Source organism: Theropithecus gelada, chromosome 12 (assembly GCF_003255815.1).
Source record: "Theropithecus gelada isolate Dixy chromosome 12, Tgel_1.0, whole genome shotgun sequence".
NCBI lineage: Eukaryota > Metazoa > Chordata > Mammalia > Primates > Cercopithecidae > Theropithecus > Theropithecus gelada.
The window spans coordinates 49,938,299-49,949,481 of NC_037680.1; the positions used below are offsets into that span (position 1 = coordinate 49,938,299).

The 11,183-nt window shown below is 41.5% G+C and overlaps 1 pseudogene; it reads right to left on the minus strand.

Annotated features, from left to right (window-relative positions):
* Positions 1-1,744: 1,744 nt before the first annotated feature.
* On the minus strand, positions 1,745-2,971 carry LOC112635843 (annotated as a pseudogene).
* Positions 2,972-11,183: the final 8,212 nt, after the last annotated feature.

An 11,183-nucleotide genomic window follows, 5' to 3' on the forward strand; every position in this document is an offset into this window, starting at 1 on the left:
CACCAGATCTGCTGGAGCCTTGATTTTGGACTTCCCAGTCTCCAGACTGTGAGAAATAAGTTTCTACTGTTTATAAGCCATCTGGTTTATGGTATTTTGTTACAGCAGTCCAAACAGACTAAGACAGTTTACCTACTAGTGTTTTATGCTCTTTGATACAGTGACTAATGAATGTTTCAATCAAATTTTCCTGGTTTTCAATGCTGTCTGGTCTATAATTACTACACTAATTCATCCCTATCTCCCATTCTCCCCTCTTCTTTTAAACATTTATTTTAGGTTCGGGGTGTATGTGCAGGCTTGTTTTATAGGTAAGTTGTGTGTCACAGGGGATTGGTGTATAGATTATTTTATCATCCAGGTAATAAACATAGTATCTGATAGGTAATTTTTCAATCTTCACCCTCCTCCCACCCTTCCACCCTCAAGTAGCCCCAGTGTCTGTTATCCTCTTCTTTGTGTACATGTGTACTCAATGTTTAGCTACCACTTATTAGTGAGAACATGTGGTATTTGGTTTTCTGTTCCTGTGTTAGTTTGCTTAGGATAATGGCCTCCAGTTCCATCCATGTTGCTGCAAAGGACATGACTTTGTTCTTTTTTATGGCTGTGTAGTTTTCAATGTTGTATACGTACCACATTTTCTTTATCCTGTCTACCATTGATAGGCATTCAGGTTGATTCCACGTCTTTGTTATTGTGAATAGGGCTGTAATAAACATACATATGCTGTGTCTTTATGGTAGAATGATTTATATTCCTTTGGGTATATACCAACTAACGGGATTGCTGGGTAGAATGGTAGCTCTGTTTTAAGTTCTTTGAGAAATCTCCCAAATGCTTTCCACAATGCCAGTGCCCATTTTTTTTTAAAGATGGGTATAACATGTGCTCACTTTTCAACTGAAAGGAACTTCTGTCCTTCATAGTTTAAAAGAAAAATTCCACAGCTCGAGTTCTACCTGCATGCCATTAGGGCTGGCTCCCTTACATGCAACTGGCTTTCACAGATTCTCTGTAGGCTTTTGGCCCCTGCTCTAGTCTGGCTTTAACTTTTCCTATACAGCTGGATCTTGATTGTTTTACAGTTCACATCTGATATTTTTCTGGAGAGACTCGTAGACACATGATGACCTCATTTTTATTGTCCTCTGGAGCATTCCTTCCTGTGGTGGAAATTGACTTGGGTCTCCGCCTCCACCAGTGCTGGGTCCAGGCCTTGCTCTGCTGCTGCTGAAGCAGCTTCTGTAACACTTGGACCCCAAGAGGCAAGAGGCCCAAGGAGCTGGGCAAAGGCATCGGTGCTCAGAATATTAAGGTCTGGGTTTGAAGGATGTTTTTGTTTGTTTTGATACCTTCTGCATTCCTTGCCAGTTCCATCCTCCTTTCAGCAGTAGTACTCTTCATTTCCATCATACACTCTGCCATTTCTTTATAAACATCTTGAGTACCCTGGTTTAATTTCCTCCATTTTAAACATTTCCATTTGCCCTTCGGCTCTCAGTGAAGCCCTAAGATGACTCAGCTTGTTTCCCGACTAATTGGCTCCCACCCTGCTAGAGTTTTTTTATTAACTTGCAAAACTACCCTTTTGAATGGCAGTGCTGGATTACTTGGTGTGATGGCAAACTTTGTGTGTCAACCTAGCTACGTCATGGTATCCATACATTAGATTGGCCAAACACCAGTCTACATGTTGGCATGAAGACATTTTGTAGGTGTGATTAACATTTAAATCAGTAGACTAGATTTTACAGACTGCCTCATGGAATTTCTTGTAGTTCTCCTTGTCTTCTGCCAGCTCAGAGAATAGCCCAAGGCACTTATTAACAATGTTTTTTGATTGACTTTTAAGATTTTGCTCTGCTTAAGCATTTTTCAAGAGATGTTGAGGGGGCAGATACTGAGAGTCAACCAAACCATGAATAAAGTTAAGAAACTCTTGTGTCAACTCATCACAGCTGTCCATGATGAACACACGATGAACAGTTTGATGTTGTTCTTTTTCTTCTTCTCAAAGAGGTCAAAGGGAGTCCATTGAGGGATGAGTAGCAATGTTCTGAATTTCAACTAACCGTCTACAGAGAAATGCTTGACTGCCAAGTGGTCTTCCCAGTTATTGATGAGACTCTTGTAAAATTCTCCACATTCCTCCTGGGTGACATCATGAGGGTTTCTGGTCCAAATGAACTTGGCCTTGTTTACCTCTTCCTGATCAATGTATTTCTCTTTAATTTTCTGCTCTTCTTTTTCTTACTCTTACTGCTGTTATCTGAGCCCACATTTTCAATCTTGAGCCTTTCCTCAGCATCTTTATTTTTCTCTTCTTTCTCACCTTTCTCTTCTTTTGCCTTGTCATCACTGGTTTCCTTCTCATTCCTTCCCTCAGATAAAGAGTGATGGGATAGCTTATGAACTATGAGTACTTCTTCACTACTTCTTTGACTTGTCTCTCTTCTAAGTACTCTATCTGATCTTCCTTAAGATGGAGGATCATTTTGGTACCCCTGACGGTGGGCTCACTGGGGTCAGCACATACAGTGGAGGAAGACTCTCAGGCATACTGTTCATCAGCATTGTGATGTGTGATCACAGTCACCTTCTCTGCCACCAGGTAGGCAGATTAAAAACCAAACTGCTCAATCTTGGAGACTTGGCAATGGTTCCCAAATTATTTATGACATCATCCTTGGTCAAGGCAATGCCTGTGTCCACCAAAGTCAGAGTGCATTCCTGAGAGTTGAAGATGATGTCAATTTTCATCTCTTTACTGCTGTTCAACTCAAGAAAGTCTGTCAGGCTCTCAGCAAATTTTGTTTAATGCATTAAATCCATTAGAGATTGACTCCTGAAGAAAAATTTTCTGGTTGGCATAGAAGGTATTGATGTTGAGATACATGAATTGGGCAACTTATGCCTGAAAAGCAAACTTCTCCACCTTTTCCTTTCCATGGTACACTTCCTCAGGCATCTTGAAAGGAAAGGGCTGCAAGTACTAGAGAGCAGAGTGGGCCAGGACTGTCCAACTTGCACGTGGCATCAAGCCTGAGCAGGGATAATTGTTAATTCCCAAGCCATAAGGTTCCAGATCTTCAATTGACCTCATGATGGATCAGCCTGTTATACCTTACAATTAGAGTTATGGGATCTTACAGCAGAGTCCACCAGTGCCCACCCCTTCCCTGGGGCTAAGTCTTCAACATGCCTGAGTTTTGCTTGGAAACTTGAGGCTGATGAATACTACCAGGCCGACCATCCCTGATGTTCTTAGTCGCTATCTGGAAGCCTCCCTAAGATGGGAGAGAAGGGAGGAGGTGCTTGAAGGGGCACTCTGCGTGCTCAGCTGAGAAGTCTGAGCTCTATCCTAGGAGATGTTCAGGTATCACTGAGGGTTTTCATCACAGTATCATCATCTCTGGCTTTTATAACTACTGTGACCCAAGTGAAGGTCTACAAATACCTTGTTCATACATTCCTTGCATTCTCATTGCAATATTTCAATAAGGAATAATGTCATTAGCTATTTTTCTTTTTTACAAACAGTCACTATCTAACAAGAATTTAACTTAGAATGACCGAATCTGAGTCAGAGGCTGCTTAAGTTACTTCCTTATTTCTTGGAGCTGAGTCCTGTGAACATGTCCTCAGCCTGCTGGAAGGGGCATGGCCAGAGGGGTGGGCATGAGGAGGGAGACACACATCCCAGTGCTGGTTGACAAGGGCTCAGAAAAGCTTGTCTCTGAAAGTTCCAGGTCTGCAAGTGGGAAAAAAGAATGCCTACAAGAAATACAATTGCTTTCACTCATAAACCTTCATTCTTGGGAAATCCGTCAGAGTTCTGAAAACAACTTCATCCTGGTTCAGTAAAACTCATTTTCTCTACAGCAGAGAAAGAGTAAACAAATTTGCTCATCACCTCTCCCTTCTTTTCCATTCTAAGGTAGCCTGGATAGGAAAGCTTTTCTTCCATGGCCTGAAGATTCTGATGCCACAACACTAGAGGAGCCACAAGTTCCTAAATTCCAAACTCCCTTGCCAAAGCTTCTCCATCCACTTATGGCATCAGTGCCAAAGGGGCACGTGACAAGTGGAGATGCATCTGAAATTGGTCCGACTGTTTTAATAATATTAATATTGTGTAATATGAATAACAACAAGAATAATAGTAACTACTTATAGAGTGCTTTCTCAGAACCAGGCACGGTGCTGGCACTAAGCTTTTGACTTGCATTATTCCATCAGCGATATATTATTATTTCAATTTTCCAGATGAAAAAACTGAAACTCAGAAAGGTTAACAACTGTTCAAGGATCCACACCTAGTAGTACATGGTTGGAGAAATGGTTCTTAAGCCTATTGAAAAGCACTGTGGTCTCCAGCAGGAGCTATGGCTGCCAAAGGATGAAAGTCGCTGGGGTGAACTCAGAGGATAAAGCAGTTGGCTCCTATGCACCAGGTCTAGATAGGTGTCTTCCAGAATAGCAGTGGCTCTAGATACTCAGTATCTCCAAGGTCACCCCAGTGTGGGCCTAAACTTCCTGAGCCTTGAGGTATCCTTGACCTCATCTCAGAGTTTCCTAGGCCATAGGCTGCTTCTGAAACTCAGTCCTTGCAACTGCTACCCCAGTTCACCTTAGTGATGCTCATCAGATATAGCGTTCCCAACACATCTCTTCACTCTGGCAATGTAAGTCTAGGGCTGTTTAGGAATGGTAAGCATGGGAGGGGTGGTAAGGAACTGCTTCTTAATCCTCTTGTCCTTTTTTTTTTTTATCTTTCTCCACATCTTTAACTGTGATCCAATGAGATGTCTAGATAGCCTGGTGTCCACAACCCTAGACCTCTAGGGGAAAATGGTTTGCTCTGAATGGCTAGGACAGGAACCATTCACAATTGCAGGTCAAATCAATGCATGGCCAGTGAAGGCACACTTTTCTGGCACATTCCTGTGCAATGTGTACTTTTGTGAAAAGAAGAGGTGGGAAGATGTACTGTTAGGTGAAGTTTGCTCCCACACCCTTTTAGTACTACTGTTTCAGTGACACCAGTGGGGAGAATGTGACAACAACTTCAGAACAAAAGCAGACAGTGCTGTCTTGCCCTGGCAAGACATAGACATAGAGTCCCTGCCTGGAGTTACTGGCAGAAAGAAACAGTAGGATCTGAGACCTATGGCCATGGAGAGGTTTACCCGGGAACCAAATGATTCATCGCAGGAACATTGTCCATTTGCTCAGCTTCCTGCTTCCATCCCTTATCCCTCAACAGCCCTAGACTTACTTGGTCAGAGTGAAGAGGATGGGCTGGGAACACTATGTCTGATGAGCATCCCTAAGGTGAACTGGGGTAGCAGTTGCAAGGACTGAGTTTCAGAAGCAGTCTATGGCCTAGGAAACCTGAGAGGAGGTCAAGGATACCACGGGGCTTAGGAAGTTTGGGCCCACTCTGGGGAGTGCTGCAGGTGCTAATGGAGGTTATCGGTGCATGGATCAAAAGGGAGATGCCATGAAAAGGAAACACATGCAGGGCATCTGAGGACAGAGTGCGCTTCTCTGTTCTTTGGCTCTCTGTTCTTTGGTTCTTTGCATTCCTTTGCAGCCTTTCAGAGCTCTGCAGCCTGGCAGGTGTGCTAGGCCTCCTGTCTAGGCCAAGAGGTTGCTGAATTCATGCTTCATTTTCCTGCTGCAAGTAAGATTATTGTGAGAGAGGGTCTTTTTGTCTTTTTGGTCATTAGGTTTAAAATCCAAGCGAATCACAATGTTTGTTAGGTCTTTAGATTATGTTGGTTTTGGGAAAGACCCATTTCAATGTGGGTATTTGAGTAGAATTATCCTTTCTGCCTATGTGCTATGAAAATTTTCTACTTTCAGAACCTGTGTTTAGAACTCAGTGTGAAAAACCAGTCAACACACATACCACACAGTGCTCAGTGAGTTTTCCAACAGAACAATAAATGGCCCAGAGCTAAGTTGAAAGCAGTGTGGTGCTATGAAACAAGGGAAATTAGAAATCACCATTTGATTCAAAGTTTGAAGTCACAGTATGATTTGGTTACAGGTGGCACTAGCTATTGTGATGTTAGCATGGTTGAGAAATTACCATAGCATTCCTACCCAATTTCATGAATAATGCAACCACTCTTTTGGGCCACTTGGAAGACTTCCAGCAAAAATATAGCCCTTGTCAATTCCTAGGAGCATGATTGTGCTCATAAAGAGATTAAAATTCAGCCAATAAAACATCTAGAGAAAATAAATCAAGTAAAATCCTTCTTTTCATTCATTTGTAAATGTTTGATTCGAAGTCAGGATTTTCAGAAATGTGGTTTGCAGACCTCCTGCATCAGAATCACCTTGTGAATCTTCTGGGCTTCACTACAGTTGAGAATCTGAATCCCCATTGAGAGTCTGGAGTGTGATAGGTAATAGATTGCTCAGGTGATCTGGGGACATCTTCAAGTTTGAGAACAGCCCCTAGAGTAGTTGATCACTGCACAGCCCAAACATCTGTGCCTCACAAAACTTGCCAGTGGACTCAAGCTTTCTTCCTGGCCTGAAATTTATAGAGTTAGAGCCATTAATCTCAGTTAATTCAATTCATCAAGTGTTTATTGAGGAATATCTGTGTGCTGTCAAGGATACAAGCATAGGTAGGGCCCAGTTCTTGTCCTCACTAATCTTATAATCTAAGAAGAAGAATCAGACAAATGCAGAAATAAACACAGTCCCAGGCAGAAAATGATGTGCTCTTTCAGAAGAGAGATCTCTACCAAGTACCAGAAGTTCGGAGAAAAGGGCCCCACTCTGCAGAGAAAACTAGGAAAGTTGTGGATTTTGAGACAGGCCTTCAATGATGGGTAGAATTTCACAAGCGGAGATGCAGGGTACATTGGGATTACGTGAAGAAAGAATGATGAGAGAACAGGTATGGAACCACAGATTAGCAGATTTGAGCTAGTTCAGGGCTATCTCATGACTGCCTGGAATACTGGGTAGAGTCTTTTTTTTATCGAGATATAATTCATTTATAAAACTCATCTTTTTTAAGTGTACAATTCAGTAATTTTAGTGTATTCACAGACTGTGCAACTATCAACACTAATTCAGAACATTTTTATGATCCCTAAAACAAATCTAGCCCTACTGGCAATCATTCCCTATTCTCCCCTCCCCCAGGCCCTGGCAATCACTAATCTACTTTCTCACTACATGGATTGGGAAGATTATCTGTACATAATTAAATAGGGAGTAGAGAACTATTAATGATTTTAATTGAGGTAAAATTTGCGTACAGTTAAATGCACAGATTTTAAGGGTACAATTCAATGAGTTTTGACAACATATACACTCATCTTACTGATTCTCCAAAATAAAGAAAGTTTTCTTTACCCTAGAAAGTTCTCTTGTGGGCCCCTCTAGCCAATTCATGCTCCACAGGCAATGATTATCCTGATTTTTGTCATCACAAATTAGTTTTGTTTTTTCTCAAATTTTATATAAATGGAAGCACACAGTATATACTCTTTTGTGTCTGGCTTCTGTTTCTCAGAATATTATTTGGAGATTCATTCATGTTGTGTGTGTCAATGGTTCATTCTTTTTTGTTGCTAAACAGTATGAGTGCGCCACATTTTACCTCTGTTTCTGTTGATGGACATTTGAATTGTTTCCAGTTTATGAACACTTGTGAACCAAGCAGCTGTAAACTTTCTCATGCATGTCTCTTTGTGGACATATGCTTTCCTTTGGGGGTAAATACCTAGGAATGGAATTGTTGATCTGCAAGCTACTGCTTTTGTCTTGTTTTTTGGCAAGAATGTGATCCACCAGACTGAACTTTGAGAAAATGAATGCAACAGCAGTATACAGTGAAAATTAGGATTGGAAGTTAGGAAAATCAGGAGGAATGATGTCCTTTGTGATTGGGAGTCAGCTTATATGGAACTTGGAAAATGAGTGGGTATGAGCAGGCAGTGGAAACAGAAGTTTCAACAACAGCTATTTATTTGGTCTGTACTCTCCAAGGGATTCTTAGGTTCCAGGCAGCCTGGCGGGTGGCATGATAGACTCATTTTTATTGGTGAGAAAGATAAATATTCTGGTTTTGGACAAGAAGATGGATCACTGTCCCCAAAAGGCCATTTCTCAGCACTTCCCCAAGTGCCTGGCACAGAGTGTTAGTGGGATGAAAGAACTACTGACAGTCATTTGATACTTAGGAAGAACGAAAGGGCATCGGGGAGAGTGGGTGGGCTGAGGCAGCAGCTCATACGCCAGAAATTAGCCCACTTACGGGACTGGTTGATTAGATTAGTTACTTGTGTAATGAGGTGGAGAATTTTATTCATCAGAAATTCTCCTCCAGAATTGCTCCCAAGAAAATCAGTCGGAGTGTGCCTCGTGGTTCTCCCTCCCTCCCCCGGCCCTTCCCCGGGGAATCTTTTGGAGCTCTTGAGACATGTTTATTTTAAAAGTGTATTTATGGACACCACAGAGCACAAGAAGGGTGTTGAATTCAAATTTAAGAAATGTGGAGTGGGTTTTCTTCATTACTGTGCTGACTGTGAACAACTTTAATAATCTATTTCTCAGTTTTCTTATCTGTAGAATGGGAATAATCATAATAAAATCTGTTTCTTTTCTCATAAATAAGTAGATTTAAAATCAGAAGAAATTTTAAATACTAAAATGCTTTGAAAAAGGTAGGCTCCCCGTCACTTTCCAAATAATGAAACAACCTACAACATTTTCAGCTTGTCTTTCAAGGTTTTCTTTGCCCAGTGGTCCAAACTAGTTTATTCTCTCACTATTCTCTCCACTGACAACTGGTTGGACATTAGCTGTGGCCAGACATGTCCTGGTGCTCACCCACAGAGACATGCTCCATTGTAGGCTCTGCTCCATTGTAGGCTCTGCTCCATTGTAGTGTCTGCCTGGACCCATGAAATCCTTCCCAAGCTCCATCATTCACATTAACTCTTTCATGGAGTCTCCTTAGAATACCTTCCTCTTCTGCTTTGGCACCCAGATTATAGCAGAAGTCACCTGTCCCTGAGGTTGAAATAAAATTGACTCAACCCAGTCCCACAAGAAGTGCAACACATCCTCTCTCCATTTCATCACGTTCTGGGGAACTGCAGACTCATGGGCACTTAGGCTCCAAGTTATTGCTCTCTCTAAAACTGTAAACTCTCTGTGTCTCACCTTCTGTGGCCCTTTCTTCTCTCAGCAGATATGGGAGTCACCCCACCTCCCTTTTGTGTAATTCCCACCACACAAACCACTCAGAGGAGGAGACATTTGTGTGTAAAGTTTACTAACAAGTTGGCGCAGTGAAGGGAGGTTTACAGTAGTACACTACAACATGGATGCATAATATTAAATCTTATACATCCTTCATCTTAAAAGTTCTTTAGCTGCCCTGCTACAAGACCATCTCATGGCTATTCTTCCCCATGGCCAGAGCCTCTGCCCTGTCCCCACTCCCCATCTTTCTTTTTCCGTCCCTCTCTTCTTTGCTTTCTGTTTCTTAACCCCAAATCCTCTAGCTCATTCTTTGTTTCATTGTCTCCTTCCAGATGTCAGTTTTAGGGTCTTGCCTTCACTCCTGGAAGAGTTTGTCAAGGCTTTTGGTATTTTTTTTTCCTAAAGAGAAATGGTTCTCTCTTTAAAATGTATTTGCTAGATTTTAAATTTTTTTTCCAGTTATATTGAATGATGCTATTTATGATTATGTCTTACAGCTCCTTCTGGTTGTATGCTCCCCTCAGGGCAGAATGATCTGTGATTCATCTCAGAGTTTAAACCCAATGCCTTGTATGTAGTACAGCCTCAGTGTTAAATGAATGAATAAAAAGATGGTATTTTCTATATAACCCCAGAAAAAGCAAAGCGGAAGAAACAGAAGCACCAGGTTTCCATGTTAGGATACTAATACGATTCAATCACCACTGGAAGAGATCAATACAGGGTCCAGAGGGCTGCTCCTGAACTCATCCTGACCCTAACGAGCAGGTGAATGCTGGGGCCAAGGTCGATGCAGGTTTGTGCTGTGCCTGTTCCCCGGGAAATGAATTTGCAGCACTGATTCTTTTCAGAGAGGCTGCTGACCTTCAGTTGAATGGTAACAATTTATGACCATTATCAATGAGAACTGGAACTGTTCCTGTGACCTGCGGCATTTGTCCTCCCCATGCCATACGTAACCCTTCAGATCAGATTTCCTTCAGTGAAATCAGAATTGTCACCAAGAGGACAAATTCAAGGCAGAATTACAAAAACCAGCTGATTGGAAGCATGAAACATGAATTTTATTATGAATGCTCTGCCATTCATCTAACTAAAATATGGGAAAGAGAAGACTATGGCTTGGGCATCAATGAAAGAGGCTATCCAACAAGTAAAATGCTCTTGAAATTGTCATTGAACATAGAGGTTCTTTAGATCCTGAAATTAAACATAACATTAATATTTGTAGGGCTTTATAGTTCACTAGAGAACTCAAAAGATGTGTGATCTCACTAAATCCTCACAATAAGCTCGTAAAGATCATTACCACTCCCATTCCACAGATAAAGGAACCAAGACCCACAGGGGCCAATTTTCCCAATGTTTAGGAACATACCTAGGAAATGGCAGAGCTAAAATTGGAAGCTTGTCTTCTGACTTCAATTTTTATTTATTTTTCCATCACATCATGCTACCTTGCCTGTAACATAACTGCAGAACCTTGTCCATATATTGCATGCTTATAGTTCTGGGACATAAGACTCTATAATGTATAAAATCATTCACTTAAATCAGTGATGCAATGGGTTTAGTTACCAGTAATAAAGTTGTATGCTTAAAAGTAATGGTTTGAGTCAATAAATAATTTTGCTATTCTGTACATCAGTTTTGACTCATTACTTAGAGTGAGCAAACCTGGAGTGTATAACATCTGATTCAAGAGATGCACACAGGGTTTTAGAAAGCTGGAAGAGAAAAAAGTGGGATGTACTTTCTCTTCCAGCTCCAGGCACTTCTTCCCTACTTCACCGGCTGCAATGGTCAGCATGGCATGACGGGTAAGGTCCTATGTTTTGAAGTCTAACTGGTGTGGGTGTCCTGCCTCTTCCATCCACTTTGCACAAGTTGCTTATCCTCTCTAAGTTTGAGTTTCCTTTTCCTCATCTGAAGAATGG